General features: G+C 39.6%; 1 pseudogene; it reads left to right on the top strand.

Annotated features, from left to right (window-relative positions):
* The first annotated feature begins 6,177 nt into the window (after positions 1-6,177).
* On the top strand, positions 6,178-6,274 carry LOC130025841 (uncharacterized; annotated as a pseudogene).
* The last annotated feature ends 11,113 nt before the right edge of the window (positions 6,275-17,387 follow it).

Here is a 17,387-nt window from a genome sequence, read left to right as displayed (position 1 = left end):
GAGAATTGCCTGTGGGGCCCCCACACCTCCTGAGCATTGCTTTAAAGACTCTCTCAGCAACCAAAAAATATATAATGTCAGAGAAACATGTACTTATCTTAAATAGGGACCCTCACTTTTGGTGAGTTTCACAAGGAAATATTGCGTGAAAATGTAAATCAAAGATCAGGGGAGACAGTGTAAATCATGTGAGTACAGATCATATATTTGGTGAAATGTGTTAAGATTCAGATGCCCTAGTCTTCGCACCGGGATATTCCTTCAAAAACACCCCCATTTTACTGGAAGGGTGCTAGAACATTATATGACTGAAACTCAATTATGAGCAACCTTGTAACTGTGTATCTCTTGGTGATTCTAATTATTAAAGTAATTTTTTTAAATGCACCCATCAAAGTTACCTTTTTATCACTAAATGGGAAAGATACTTTCTAATACTTATCCTCACCAAAAGCACAACAGAGTGTGACGATTGCCAAAAAATGTCCTCCCTTGCATTTTTGTCATGATACTTATTAATACTTAACTCTTCGGTTTTTTCCCTCTTCTCATGCCAAATCTTTAGTCTCCCTTGCAAGCTCCTCAAACATTATCCATTCAATATTGTTGCTCTTTGCCACTGCTTCTCTTGACTTCTTGTCCATGAACTGATTGTAAAACATAACATACCTGCAATTACAGTATTCATGCCAGAGACAAGCATTGATGTATCTTTCGGTTTAGCATTTTCAAGCTATTTGCACACAAGTGAGTAACATTTCTTTTTCCTACTGAGAACACAAAAATAGATATGCTGGTTTTCAAAGTTCTATCAGTAGTCTGAGCTACCAATTAAGGATATATATTTTTAAATTTTTATTGAATATCTGTGAGATAGACCATTACAAACTATTCATAATTTGCTTCCACTCATACAAAGATCCAACATGCTTCTCTCCACTAGTGTAAATTTCCCACCACCAATGTCCCTGGTTCCCTACAACATCCCCCAACACCCTACCCCACCCCCAGCCTGTCTCTATGGCAGGCTCTTTAAATTCTTTCTCTCTCCTTTTAATTTTGTGCATTATTGTTCTCATACAGGTACTAAGAGGTCATCATGTTTGTTCAAGGAATTTAATATTTTTATTGGGGGGGTCACATCCGGCGATGCTCGGGAGTTATTCCTGGCTCTGCACTCAGGAATTACTCCTGGCGGAGCTCAGGGAACCATATGGGATGCTGATATTCGAACCCGGGTCGGCCGCATGTAAGGCAAACATCCTACCCACTGTGCTATCGCTTCAGCCCCGGAATTGAGTATTTTTATCAGGAAGGTAAGGCTGGAGTTGCTTTGAGGTATGGACATGACTGCTGTGGCTTCCATAAGTACAGGGCAGTGAGGGTGGGCTGCCCATCCTGACTCAGAGAAAGCCTAGAGATTTCAGTCACAAAACCCGCATATCCGAAATTTCAGCTGTTATATTTCAGTGAAATCCATCCTGAGACGATGTAATGAGACTAGGGCATGGTGGAGATTTTGGTTTGTGGGAGCAAGTGGCTGCCCTGAGTTCTGGTTGCGTGGGCAACAAACTAACCTGCCTCCCTCCGATTTACCCTAGTATGTTCTGCCGTGTGCAGGTCCAAGGTTAACTGTGACTTTTGATCTCTTTCAAGATTTATTTATAGGTCACTTAAGCAAGACCAATACATTAGCTTGTATAGCTGAGCCAGGGGTGGTTTGTGAACATGACTCCCACATATCTTTTGGGAGTTTAATTTCTTGGGAAACTTAGTCCTGAGGTGTTGGGATCCAGCCAGAGGCACAGTGGAAATCTGGGGTTATCAGGCAGCATGATGGCACCATTAGACTGTAGATGCACTCACCTCGAGGGTGCAGGTTGCCTTCCTGGAGGCACTGCACCCCAGACTAACAAATATTCATTGAATTAATGAACGAATAATCAAAATTTTCAAAATGTGTCACTTTATTGCATTTTAGAAGGGTAACTTCTAACAGGGAAATCATTTTCATGGTATAATCAAGACCTCCGGTTCATTCTTAACATATTTAATAAAAGCTACACATTTTGGAAAATCATACAAAGAAATTCTTTATATTATCTGTCTTCATAATCTACTTGTAAATTACTCAGATATTACCGTTTATACCACTGTTCTTAGCATAGAAATTTACAGATAGAAAGTGTTTAGTAAAATTTCATTTTGGGGGCTGGAGCAATAGCACAGGGGTAGGACGTTTGCCTTGCATGAAACCAAACTAAGTTCGATTCCCAGCATCCCATACGGTCCCTCGAGTACCGCCAGGAGTAATTCCTGAGCGCATGAACCAGGAATAACTCCTGAGCATCGCAGGGTGTGACCCAAAAAGAAAAAAAATTCATTTTGGCACTTCTGTTGAATATAGTACTGGATGTACTTGCAATAGGAGTTATATAAAAAAGATATTAAGGGTAGTCATGTAGGAAAAGAAGAAATCAGGCTCTCACTATTCACAGAAGATGTGATACTATATTTAGAGAATTCTAAAACCTCTACCAAAAAACTCCTAGAAACAATAGATTTATATGGTAAAGATGCAGGCTATAAAATGAATACCCAAAAGTCTATGGTTTTTCTATATGCAAATAATGAGAGAGAAGAAAGTGACATGAAGAAAGCAACCCACTCACAATCATGCCTCAGAAAATCAAGTATCTCAGAATCACCTTAACTAAGGAAGTGAAGGACCTATACAACAGAAAATAAGAGGACACGAAGAAATGGAAACATATCTCCTGCTTATGTATTGAGAGAATTAACATTGTCAAAATGACAATACTCCCCAAAGCATTGTACAAATTCAATGTGATCCCTATAAAGATATCCATAATATGCTTCAAAGAAGTTTATCAATCACTCCTGAAATTCATATGGAACAACAAACGCCCACGAATAGCTAAAGCAATTCTTGGGAAAAAGACGATGGGAGGCCTCACCTTCCCCAAACTCAAACTCTACTACAAAGCGATAATAATTAAAACAGCATGGTACTGGAACAAAGGCAGAGCCGCCGACCAATGGAACATCATTGAATATACTGACACACACCTTCAAATATATGTTCATCTAATCTTTGATAAGGGAGCAAGAAATGTGAAGTTGAGCAAGAAAGACTTCTTTAACAAACGGTGCTGGAAAAACTGGACAGCGACATGCAATAAAATGGGCTCAAACCTCTACCTAACAGCAAGCACAAAAATCAGATGAAAATGGGTCAAAGACCTCAACATCAGAACAGAATTCATCAGGTACATTGAAGACAAGGTGGGCAAAACCCTCCACGACATTGAAGCTAAAGGTATCTTCAAAGATAACATGCCACTGGCCAAAGAAGTGAAAACAGAGATGAACAAAGGGGACTATCTTAAATTAAGTAGCTTCTGCACCTCAAAGGAAACAGTGACCAGAATACAAAGACAATCTACAGAATGGGAAAGGATATTCACCCAATGCCTATGTAATAAGGGGTTGATATCAACAATATACAAGGCTCTGGTTGAACTCTACAAGAAGAAATCATGCAACCCCATCAGAAAATGGGATGATGAAATGAACAGTAACTTTCTCAAAGAAGATACCGAATGGCCAAAAGGCACATGAAAAATGGTCTTCATCACTAATCATCAGGGAAATGCAGGTACAACCAACAAAGAGATATCACGTCACACCACTGAAACTGACCCACATCCAAAAGAACAAAAGCTACCGGTGTTGCCGTGGATGTGGGGAAAAAGGGACTCTCCTTCACTGCTGGTGGAAATGCGGACAGGTTCAGCCATTTTGGAAAACAGTATGAATGGTTCTCCGAATACTAGAAATTGAGCTCCCATTTGACCCAGCAATATCACTCCTGGGAATATAGCCTGGAGAGGCAAAAAAGTACAGCCGAAATGACATATGCACTTGCATGTTCATTGCTGCACTGTTCACAATAGCCAAAATCTGGGGAAAAAAACCCTAGTGCCCAAGAACAGATGACTTGTTAATGACACTTTGTTTCATCTACACAGTGGAATACTATGCAGCTGTTAGAAAATAAGAAGTCATGAAATTTGCATAAAGTGGATCAACATAGAAAGTGAAATGAGTCAGAAAGATATGGACAGACATCGAAAGATTGTACTCATCTGTGGAATATAAAGTAACAGAATAAGAGACTAATACCCAAGAATAGAGTGATAAGGACTAGGAGGTTTGCTCCAGGCCTTGGAAGCCGACATCACATGCTGGGGGGAAAGGCAGCTCAGATAGAGGCCAGAACACCAACTAAAGGGTATTTGGAGGACCCGCTCTGGGTGGGAGATGCATGCCAAAAGTAGACCATAGAGCCATTCTTTCTGCCCCACCAAGATCACGATTTGACCCCCACAAGAGGCTATCCAGCATGACCACAGCCCCAGAGGCACATGGATCCAATTCGGAACCCAGAGGCTTTGGGCAGAAATGTGACTGAACTATGCATTAAGCTACGGCACCATTCTCCCTCAGGTAGGAAAGGGTATTTGTCGCTTCTGCCTTTCTCCCCCCTGGCGGCACGATGCCCACCACCTCAGAGATTATTGGACAGCCAGGTATGAGCTAGGGTGACAGGGCAACTACAGTCTCGTGGGATTGGGGGTGAGGGGTAAAACTAGCCCATTCGTCCTGCCAGCCAAGACCATGAGTTGCCCACCACGAGTGGCTCTCTGGCATGCCATGGCCCCAGAGAACAAAAGAGCATGCCCTGCCACAAAGGCATGTTTTGGGGCATGGTGGGAGGAATACTGGTATCATGCACCAGTTACATCTCCATTCGTCCTAGCCCTGAGATTTTAGCAAGTGCCACATTGGAGGTTTTTTCACGGTCAGGGAAATGAGATGCTTCATTGTTACTGGGTTTTGGCATATAGAACACACCACGGGTAGCTTGCCAGTCTCTGCCATGTAGGCAAGATACGCTTGGTAACCTGCCATGTTCTCCGAGAAAGAGAACTGGACAATATGAGTTGTTATCTTATCAACAAGATCCAGTATCTGCATCTTGGCCATTGATGGGATTACATGGCTCCAGAGGCAGTCCGTGGGTGTAACACTTAGCTACTGGAAGATGGGGGATCTGGATGGAGGAGGCCCATTCTTGGTCCGAGCAGTCTTGAATATCTCAGCCCCGGGTCCCGCACACCTGGGTTCCTCTGCCAGTTCCTTCATGCATGAGGCTCCTTCAAGAGTGGTGAGAGTGGTCTTAAGCATAACTATGGCTGGTTGCAGAGGTCTTCAGCTGCCAGGTCTCTGCTCGGGGTGGTGAGGGAAACTCAACCCACCCCCTCCAAGGGGCCCTAGTGAGGAAAGCCAGGTGCGGCATCAGGAGACTGCCATTTCAGAGATATTTGGACTTAATTTTTGATCGAAAAGTACACATCATTCAAACAGTTGTATGTGCTTAGTAATAAAATATTACACACATGTTCAATCACCTAAGAAAGCCCATTCTGCTCAGAGAACTAGATTTTTAATTACAGGTCTGTTTTGCCCATGTGGAATGACTGAGAATCACTATGAGTAGATATAAAACTCACTATACACCCAAAGATGCACACAGGTTACTTTGAGTCATCTGTGTTGTTAATGTGTCTGGGCCATTAAAATACATTGAGACCCTTTTTCTGTCCTTTACAGGAGCCTCATGACTCTCACATTCCCTTCAAGTTGAACTTGTAATAAAGTGGAATGAAATCATCAATATGCTTCTCACCTCTTCCTTCAGGAGAAAAATCCTACTTACTTTCAAGGTGGTCAAAGTGCGGACAACGCAATCCACCGTTTTCTGGAGATGTACACGGGACCGAGGTGAGAATAGCAAAGGGCTCCAGTTTAATTTTCTTAATGAAGATTTCAGGGAAGAGCATTAAACAACACTGATTCTCCATCTTCCAAAAGAATTATTTTGCAAAACTGATGCCCTGGGTATGGTAAAAGATAATATGGTAAAAACCATACTTTTCCTTCTGGGACATTAATGTTCTAAATTTATCACTTCAAGCTGCTTTGAAATACCTTCCTAGATTGGGAATCACTGTCTGCCATAGGAGTGAGTAAGGACAACACTCAAAGAAATCAGAAGAGAAAAATAGGGAAAAAAATCAACTCTTATACTCAGTTTGGCAACACATATACTAAAATTGAAATGATACGGAGATTAGCATGATCCTTACACAGAGATGACAGGCCAACTTGTAAAGTGTTCCATATTTTTGTTGCATTAAGAATTAACAGGGCTACTTTAAGCTAAGACAAGCCCCAAAAGTACTCCGAATTTCGACATAAAGATAGCAAATATCCCTATCACAATGATCTCTCTCAATGTCAATGGACTAAATACACCAATTCAGAGGCACAGGACGGCAGGATGAAATAGAAAACTGAACCCAACATTCTGCTGCCTGCAAGAAATACATCTGAGCAATCAAAGCATCCATGGGCTAAAAGTAAAAGGCTGGAAAACAATTCTTCAAGAAAAGAACACCTCCAAAAAGCTGCAGTGGCAATACTAGTATCGGACCACATAAACTTCAGGCTAAAGGTTATAAGAGACAGTGAAGGTCATTTCTTAATGATCATGGGATATGTACATCAGAAAGAACTCACCCTCCTCAATGTAGATGCTCCTAATGACAGACCAGCAAAATACGTAAAAACAACTTCTAATAGACTTAAAGAAAAACATTGATAGCAACACAATACTAGATGGAGATTTCAACAGTACTTTCTCACTTCTCAATAGATCAAACAGACAAAAACTCGGCAAGAAAATATTTTATTTGAGGGAAGTAATGAACAACCATTGGCTTAGAGAAGAAATCAAAGAGGAAATAAAAAGATTCCAGAAAAAATGACAACGAGGAACTACCAGAACTTTTGGGACAGAGCAAAAGCAGTTCTAAGAGGAAAGTTTATAGCTCCGCCAGAATTCAACTGGAAGAAAGAAAGGGCCTACAAAAATAACTTACAGCTCAAGATTTTGGAAAATGACCAAGAAAAGGAGTCCAAACTAGCCAGGAGGAAAGAAATAATAAAACCTGGAGCAGAAATCAATGAGATATAATCCCAAAATACAATTCAGAAGACCAACAAAAGCAAGACATGGTTCTTTGAGAAAATAAATAAGATCGATAAACCACTAGCAAGACTCACAAAAAGAAAAGAGAAAGAATCCTAATAAACCGAATCAGAAATGCAAAGGGAGGCATCATAATAGAAACTACAAAATCCATAGGATCATCAGAGATTATTTTGAGAATCTTTAAAGCAGGAAATGAGAGAATCTGAAATAAATTGATAAATTACTGGATTCCAATTACCTCCCAAGGCTGAACCAAGAACATTTTGAAAACTCGAACCCATCACTACAAGGAAATTGAAATGATAATCAAAAGTATCCCCCAAAACAGGAGCCCAGGCCCAAATGGATTCACTAATGAAGTATTTCAAACCTTTCAAGAGGACCTACTGCCAATATTTTTTAAGATTTTCCAGGAAATTGAAGAAACAGAAATATTCCCAAGCAATTTCTATGAGACAAAGATCACCCTGATATTCAAATCAGACAGAGAAACAAAAAAAAAGAAAATTACAGACCTATTTCTTTGATAAATACAGATGCAAAGATCCTCAAGATTATACCAGCAAAGAGAAATCAGAAACTCCACAAAAGGTCACACTCTATGACCAAGTAGGTTTATCTTGCGGATGCAAGGATGGCTTAACATTCTCAAGTCAATCAACAGAATACACCATCTCAATAAAATAAAGATAAAAATCATATGATAATATCAATAGTTGTAGATAAAGCATTTGATGAGATCCAGCACCCATTCATGATGAAAAACTCTCAACAAAATGGGAGTTGAAAGTACTTTCCACCATCTAGTCAAAGCAAACTACTACAAACCCACACCAAGCATTATTCTCAATGGGGAAAAACTAAAGGCTTGGAGAAAAATCAATGAGCTAGATTCCCAAAATACAATCAGGCACAAAACAAGTTACCCATTCTCACCACTCCTATTCAACATAGTACTTGAAGTACTTGCCATATGATTTTGGTAAGAAAAAGATATCAAGGGCATCCAGATAAAAAAAGGAAGAACTCAAGCTTTTACTATTTGGAGACGACATGATAGTATACTTAGAAAATCCCAAAGAATCTAGCAAAAAGCTCCTGGGAAGAATAGATTTGTTTACTAAAGTAGCATATTACAAAATCAATATCCAATAGTCCATGGCTTTCCCAAATACTATTAATGAAAGAGAAAAAAGAGATAGGCGAAAAACAAACCCATTCACAATAACCTCAGAAAATCAAGTATACTAGAATCAACTAAAAAGGTTAAGGACCTATACCAAAAACACTCTACAAAACACTACTTCATGAAATAAAAGAGGATATGAGGAAATGGAATCACATCCCATGCTCATTGATTGAGAGGTTTAACACTGTCAAAATGGCAATACACCCCACAGCGCTATAAAGATTTAATGCACTTTCTATAAGGATACCCATAACATTTTTCAAAGAAATAGATTAAACCCTCTTGAAACTCATACACAACAATAAACTCCCATGATGAGCTAAAGCAATCTTTGGTAAAAAGAAGAAGGGAACAGCTTCCCCAACTTCAAACCCTACTACAAAGTCGTAGTAAACAAATTAGCATGATATTCAGATAAAGACAGGCCTCAGATCAATGGACTATAGTCAAATATCCTGACGCTGGCCCTCAGATTATTATTACCTAATGTATCATAAAGGCTCAATAAATATGAAGTTGAGCAAGGAAGTCTCTTCAACAAGTGCTGCTGGGAAAACTGGTCAGCAACATGCAAAAAAAATTTAACTCAGACCTCTTTATAGTGCCAGGCACAAAGTCAGATCAAATGAATTAAAGACCTCAATATCATACCTGAATTCTTAAGATATATGGAGAAAAATGTGGGAAGATCCCTCCATGACATTAAAGCTAAGGGAAACTTCTAGAATGATACACCACTGACCAAGGAAGAGGAAGTGAAGATAAACAAAAGAGACTACATTAAACTAAGAAGTTTCTGCAACTCAGAAAAAATGGTGACCATGAAAAAAAGAGAGCCCACATAATGGGGAAAAATTATTTATGCAATACCCATACAATTAACCCCTTATTGTATATAACCCAAGATATATATGGCACTGGTAGAACTTTATGAGAAAAAGACATCCAACCCCACCAAAACATGAGGAGAAGAAATGAACAGAAACTTCCTCAAAGAATAAATACAAATGACCAAAAAACAGAGGTAAAATTTTCTACATAATGAATCATCAGGGAGATACAAATCAAAACAGCAATGAGATATCTCATACCACAGAGATTGACACACATCAAAAAGAACAAGAGCAACCAATGTCAGCATGGAAGTGTGGAGAAAGGGTCTCTTCTTTACTGTTGGTGGGGATGCCGATTGGTTCAGCCTTTTCGGAAAACAATATGGGCATTTCTCAGAAAGCTACAAATTGAGCTTCCATGAATCCAGCAATACCACTTTTGGCAATATACTCCCAGGCCCCAAAACACACAGCAGAAATGCTATCTGCACTTCTATGTTCATTGCAGCACTATTCACAATAGTGAGAATCTGGAAACAACTTGTATGCCCAAGAATTCTCAATGATTAGTTAGAGACACTATGGTATATCTAAACAATGGAATACTATGCAGCTGTTAGTGAAAATGAAGTTATGAAGTATGCTTATAAATGGATGTACATGAAGAGTATCATGCTGAGTGTGATGAGTCAGAAGGAGACAGACAGATATAGGATTTTATTCATTTGTGGGATATGAAAAAACATAACTTTAGATTAATACCTTAGAACAGTAGAAATAAGGGCCAGGATGATTGGTCCACTGTTAGAAGCCTACCTTATGGGCTGGGGGAGATGGCAGTTGGGATCGAGAAGAGACCACTATGACAAAGATAGTTGGAAATGATCATGCTGGAAAAGAACTGTGAAGTGAAATTAGGTAAAGGAAGAAACATGGTAACCTATCAGTTCCTGTGTTGTAAACCATGATGCCTCAAAAGGGAGAGATCAGTAGATAGGTAGATAGGTAGAAGAAAGGGAGAGACAGGGGGCGGGTGTGAGGAGAGAGAGAGGGAGAGAAAGGATTTCAGGGGGAAAACTGGGGACACTGTAGGTGGGAAATGTTCACTGGTGGAGCAATGGGTCTTAGAACACTGTATGACTGAAACCTACTCATGAACAGCTTTGTATCTCTTTATGTCCTAGTGATTCAGTCAACCACTAATGGTGACTCAGTCAATCACTCAATCAATCAATAAGTAAATAAATAAAAATCAACTCTTTGGGCCCAACCATACCTAGAGGGCACTCCAGCTTTATCGGTACATGAATCAAGTATCTTCTTAGTTTAAAATGAGTGTGGTATGAGTTTGTCACTTTCAAACATAAGAATTCTGATTAATCACCATGGAATGTTTGTTTAATATAATGTTTTCTGAATAATTTTTATGAGACAAGATCTGTGAATAAAACCTTCAAGTGAAGAAAACAACATTCAATTATTTCTGTCACTTATTCATTTATTCAATTATTATTATGGAGAATAGGATTCAGGTGAGAAAACGAGAAATCTTTTACTTATAGCATGAACCTCTAATGTCTGGACTGCACATTTCTAACATCTTTAGAATGGCAATAATATAGCTAGTTCTGCTTGAGAAATAATTGACTTCTGTCCAATATTCTGAATTCTGCCTTATTGTGTGGCCTGAATAAGTACTTCTATGAATAGAAATTATTAATTATCATTAGAACCCACTTGAATGTTAACAGTAGTGTGATTTATATTTTAATCTAATTACTTTTTTTAAAAGAGATAAATTTGGATGTGGCAGATTAAATCCAATTGAGTCCTGAAGAGGTCAGGGAGTAAATGAAAATTATAGGAAGAATTTGATGAATTGGGGAGGGGAAGGGCTTAAAGGCCAACATATTTCACCACCTGAATTTAATAAAATTTATTTATTACATTCTCATAATGAATGACAGCATCACTTGGTACAGTAGTTCAGGTGAAATATAGGATTTTTCTAAGAAAACACACACACAAGGATACATGCACACTCACTCATTCTCTTTCTCTCTCTCTCTCTCTTACTCAAACCTGCATGCATGAATTCTTATAAACTCAACATTCTCACACAATAGCACTCATAAACACACACACTTATAATCTCTTCCCATCTTTCCACCCTCCCCTGCAGTCCGCACTACCCCTGATCCCTATCTCCAGCTACTTAAATACATGCTACCCATCTACAATTTTCATAAAAGCAATTGCTAAAGAAAGAACAAAAGTGTTCATGTGTGTACATATTTACTCATTTTATTTTGCCTCTTTTATATACCTTAGGCCTTCAACATTTTAAAAACGCAATACTGTTTATTATAGAATATACCACTGCCACCCCTAATATCTACAAGCTACTAGAGAAAAATAAATTATCAAAGAAGCTACACAACAGTCCTGAATTTTCTTGTTTGGTATCAATTAACCTCTAACAAATTTCATAATAGGTTGGGTCCAAAATGCTGCTGTGTGTCAGTATTTCCTGGGGCACTATCTTGAGAATCCAAGTATGGAAACCCTTGCTCATAGCATTGTCACTCCCGGTGTGGGTGTGGGCAGCAGCATTGATGGTACCTGACCACATTTTTTTATGCATTCCCTCACTTTTTATTCTTTTAATGCTTATTACTGAAACACCATGAGGTACAGTTGTAGACTTACACATTTTTGTGCTTGGGTTTCTGTTATACAATGATCCAGTACCCATCCCTCAATCAGTGCCCATTCTCTGTCATTTACATTTTTTTTTTAATTTTTGTTAGTGAAACACCATGAGGTACAGTTATAGATTTACAAATTTCTGTGCTTGGGTTTCAGTTGTACAAAGATCAAATACCCATCCCTCCACTAGTGCCCATTTTCCACCACCACGGGTCCCAGTGTCCCTCCCACCCCTTATCCCCCCATCCCACCATGCCTTTGTGGCAGGGCATTCCCTTTTGTTCTCTCTCTCCTTTTGGGTGTTGTGGTTTGCAAAAGAGGCATTGACTGGCAATCATGTTGGTCTATACTCTACTTTCAGAATGCTTCTCCAATCCTGGGGGGATCCTCCAAACACCCTTTATTTGGTGCTCCTTACTCTATATGAGCTCCCTTTCCCCCTAGAATGTGTGGCTGGATTCCAAACCATGGAGCAAAACTCCTGGTATTAATCTCACTGGCCACTTTTTGAATGAAAGCTGGTGTCTCTGGTTCCATGCCAAACAATTTAAACAAGCATCTGCAATAAAGGTTCCCCACTTATTTTGTGAAATGAGAGTCTTTCTTAAGAGCCTTTCAGACTGGAGTGATAGCTCACTGGAACGACTGTGGACTTTGCCTGTAAAAGAAGCAGACTCATTTCCTGGCACAACATAGTACCCTGAGCAACACTGGAAGAGACCCTTGAGCCAAAGCAGCACCTGAACATGACTGGATGTGTCCCCAAAGAACCAATAATCATCAGAACATCTAGTTAGAGTAACCGTCAACAAAATAGTGCCTCTTTTCTCCATTCATAATACTCAAAGTTCTGACGGCAATATCATTAAGAATACTAAATAGTTCCCGTAAATTTTATTCTTCTTCACATATATTTACTCTAAAATAATTTAGATTTCGTTTTAAACTACAGGTAAAAAAGTAAAATTATAACTTTTTTAAAAAATTAAAAATAACGCCTATACATAGCCAGGTAAGACTCAAAAAATTAAAAAGCAAGCAAGCAAGAAAGAAAGAAAGAAAGAAAGAAATTAAAAATTAAAAACAATGTTGTTTACAGTGCTAAGGATCAATCACAGATCATCATACAATGGAAGACAAATTCTGAATCACTGAGTTATAACCCTGTTCTTACATATTTACAAAGGACTTATTTGATGTCTCATTACATTTTCTCTTTTTATTAAAAAATGCTTTTTGTAGTAGACCTGATTGCCACCTTACCTCCTACTTCATGACCTTTGCTTCTCTTGTATATTTTAAGATACATATTATATTTTAATATAAATAAATATATATAAATACTTATAAAATATTGTATATTTTAATATATATAACTTGTATATTATAAGACCCAGTTGTCACCTTATCCTTTCTAAGTCCATGCTTTCCTTTGACAGACTTTCCAAGATCATGTATGGCTTGCTTTAACTTGGCATAAATGGAAACCTTATTTTCTGTATGCTCTCACGCTAGAGGTGATGATGTTTTTGATCCTGGAGAAGTTTTTTCTGGGGAGTTTTCTGGCTGTTTCTACTTGACTTCAAAATATCTAAAGGTAAGTCATCATCTTTTTTTTTTGCGTTTTTGGGTCACACCTGGCGATGCACAGGGGATACTCCTGGCTCTGCACTCAGGAATTACTCCTCACGGTGCTTGGGGGGACCATACAGGATGCTGGGAATCTATCCTGGGTAGGCCATGTGCAAGCCAAATGCCCTACCTGCTGTACTATAGCTCCAGCTCCCCCACCCCATCCCCATAATTCATCATCTTGAGGGCCTCAGATTTTTACCTTTGATTTAGAAACTTCATGTTTACATTGGCACACTGAATTGAAACCACAAAACCATTGAATGACATGTTATAATGGTAGCAACCATGAGCAAACATTGATAACCCATAAGTTGGCATGAATGAATTCTGTCTCAGAGGCTTCACTTCTGAGGATCCCTGTCTGTTACGTATCCCAGGATCAGAACCTACATCAGGCCATCAGTAGAAATTGTCCAACCAAAAGCTAGCCATCCACTGGGATCAGAATCCTTGATCCATCTAACTTGTAATTTTTCATTCATGACTTGTTGACCTTGTTTCAGTTGGAGACATCCAGAGCATCAACACAGCTTCCCAGTAGTTTCCACAAGAAATCCAAATACCTAAGAATGTTATCATTTCTTACGCCACTGTTAAAGATTTTTTTGGAATCCCACGGTAAGATACTATCATTAATGTTATAATATTACTGTTCTCCACAGTCCAGATCTCCCGAAAGAACTCTCTACCCTTCTCACTCCAAGTGCAGACTCCCGTTTAAGATATCCTGAGCATACTTCTAATAGTGTCACTCAGGTTCTCCCCTAAAGTGCACAAGTTAAGTTCATACCACTCCAAGTTCTTTTTCCTAAACTACCAGAGTCGGCTTGGTCCTCAAACTTGTGTTCTCCCTTGAAGAAATACCGTGCTTCCTTTCTGCATGTCTCTCTTTGCTTGCTTTGTTAAACGAGTGTTCTCTCTTGAACATATATTCCATTCCACCCTACACCTGTTTCACAAGTTTCTAAGGGTTTTTCAATAAAATCTATTTTGCTTCACTAAACTAAATATTTTAAAGCACCAGAGCAATGTTAAAACCAATATTTGTATCTTTTAAACCACAAATTTTGAAAATGAAAGGTGGTAAAGCAATGGAATACTACTCAGTTGTATTAAGTGAAATCTTCTTATTATTTGTATAAAAATGGATAACATGAGGATATTATGGTTAGTGACATAAACCAGGCAGAGAAAGATAGGCATCATACAAGTTCATGCATATGTAGCATATGGAGAAAACAAATTAAAAAGAATAAAATGGGATTGACAAACGTCTAAATCATTGTTTATATTCTATAATTTATAATTCAATTAATAATGGTTTGTCATACACATAATTCCAACATGACACTCCTCATTCTCTCAAAAATAACCCCTCCCTCTCCCCCAAACCCCCAGAATCCCACCCTCCCCATCCCCTGACTCAATTGTGTGGATCAGTTCTCCCCTTACATTGCCCTTGAACCTTTGTTGCTACCTTGCTGTGTGTCTTTACATCCCATATATGAGAAAAATCTCTCTGTATCTGTTCCTTTCCTTAAGGCTAACTTTACATGCATGATATCCTCTAGTTTCATCCAATGTTGAAAATTGCATAGTTTTGATCTTTTCAAAGCAATAAAAACAAACTATAGAACTATAAGTCTATTTAGTTACCAAAAGGAAAGGTGTAATCAAAGTGGAAAAATTGAACAATGGTGAATGACAGAGTAGGCTTTTCAGTGGTGAGTGTAATGTGATACATGCATGTTGATTCTGCATAATCCTAAAATTTAAGCAGTTCTATAAAGTAATTATAAATAACAAAAAGTATTTAAATAATTGACATTTATCTATGATTTTGACATATCTATTGTGTCAAACTATCAGAAATAAAAATAAAGTGAGATAGAGATATGGTGTATCACTATACTTTTAAATAAGAGAAGTGATGAAAATTGCTCTGTCTTGATAAACTGTCAAATAAATTGATTCCAAAATCAAATTTATATACTCAAGGAAAAATAAAAGTCAACCACTTAATCTTTTGCCTTCACTCAGGTTCCCATCTATTGATCTCTGGCAGACAAAACAATTTGTAAAGGTAAAAGGTAAAGGTAAAGGCCCTCCCGTTGATCGTCGATTTGCTCGAGCGGGCCCAGTAACGTCTCCATTGGAGACTTTGTTGTTACTGTGTCTGGCATATCCAATACTCTCGGTAGCTTGCCGGGCTCTCCGAGAGGGGCGGAGGAATCGAACTCGGGTTGGCCATGTTGGCCGCTTGTAAGGCGAACGCCCTACCCGCTGAGAGCCACATTCCAGGCTGTAGTTCCCAGGCGAAACACTGCTGCCTGCCTGCAGGGGGTGCTGGTACTCAGGAACTCCTGAGGCCCCTGGCTGGGCCTCTAGGGAAAACAATTTGTATTTTATTTTATTTTTAATTTTTATTAGTGAAACACCATGAGTTACAGTTGTACATTTAACAATTTTTGTCCTTGGGTTTCGATTATACAATGATCAAATGCCCATCCCTCCGTCATTGCCCATTTTCCACCACCATGGATTCCAGTATCCCTCCCACACACATCCACCCATCCCACCATGCCTCTATGGCAGGTCATTCCCTTTTGCTCTCTCTCCCCTTTTGGGTGTTTTGGTCTGCAAAAGAGGCATTGAGTGGCAATCATGTTCTGTACATAGTCACAATTTTTATTTTCAAGGGATTTCTTGGCAGAGATTTGGCATTCTTTGCTAGCAACCAACTCGTTTTCTTCGGCTTTTTTTTCTAGAAATATATATTTATACTAAGACTGACTAGTCATGGCACCAAATTGACAAATGTCCCTGTTTTTACTTCAGTTCTGTTGACTAATTATCATATATTATTTGCCCCACCCTACCCTGCCCTGTCTGCTACCATCAACCACCCAGGGATCAAATTGTGCACAGGAGACCCACCCTACCCAGATAAATACCCCACTGGCAGACTTCCACTCTCGACACTACTTCCACTACCCAGCCCTCGCCACACTCCAGGACACTTTCCGGACCCGCGTGGCAGCTCCGGCTGAGACCCACGCACAACTGAAGACCCACAGAACAAGATAAGCGGAACTCTCTGAGACCTTGGACTCCAGGCTCCGCGGACCCAGGGACAGAGTTTCTCTGCTTGCTCCCACCACTACAGGTGACAAAGGGATTCTAATTAGGAGCCCCACCCTACCCTGCCCTGTATGCTTTCATCAACCATCCAGGGATCAAATTGTGCACAGGAGACCCACCCTACCCAGATAAATACCCCACTGGCACACTTCCACTCTCGACACTACTTCCACTACCCAGCTGTTGCCACACTCCAGGACGCTTTCCGGACCCGCGTGGCCGCTTGCGGCCGAGCGACACATCATAAGACACTAAATACCCATCCTCTGGAATTGTCGTACCATATTTGATAGGGTTCAAATATGGTAACACCTACAAGGGGGATTAGAGGTCACCTCAAAAGCCTCTATCCTTCTCGGAAAGACTGGCAAGCTACCGAGAGTATTCCGCCCGCACGGAAGAGCCTGGCAAGCTATCCGTTGTGTATTCGATATGCCAAAACTACAACTGGTCTCATTCACCTGACCCTGAAGGCTTCACCGACATGGCAGCACTGAGAAGGATGAGAAAGGAGAGGCCGACAAAATCTCAAGGCCGACCTAGGCTGCCACAAAGAAGGAAGACAAAAATGATTGTCTGTACTTTCAATGCACGTATGCTAGCATCAGATGCATCCATCGAGGACCTGATGGTACAAGCACGAATGATCAAGTACAACATGATTGGTCTGACCGAGACAAGAAGGCACGAATCTTACCATGCAGTTTTCGACACTGGAGAAGAATTGTTCCTCGGAACA

This window comes from Sorex fumeus, unplaced genomic scaffold (assembly GCF_029834395.1).
Source record: "Sorex fumeus unplaced genomic scaffold, SorFum_2.1 ptg000032l, whole genome shotgun sequence".
Taxonomy (NCBI): Eukaryota; Metazoa; Chordata; class Mammalia; order Eulipotyphla; family Soricidae; genus Sorex; species Sorex fumeus.
The sequence above is the reverse complement of the archived record's forward strand: the minus strand, read 5'-3'. Positions and strand labels throughout refer to the sequence as shown.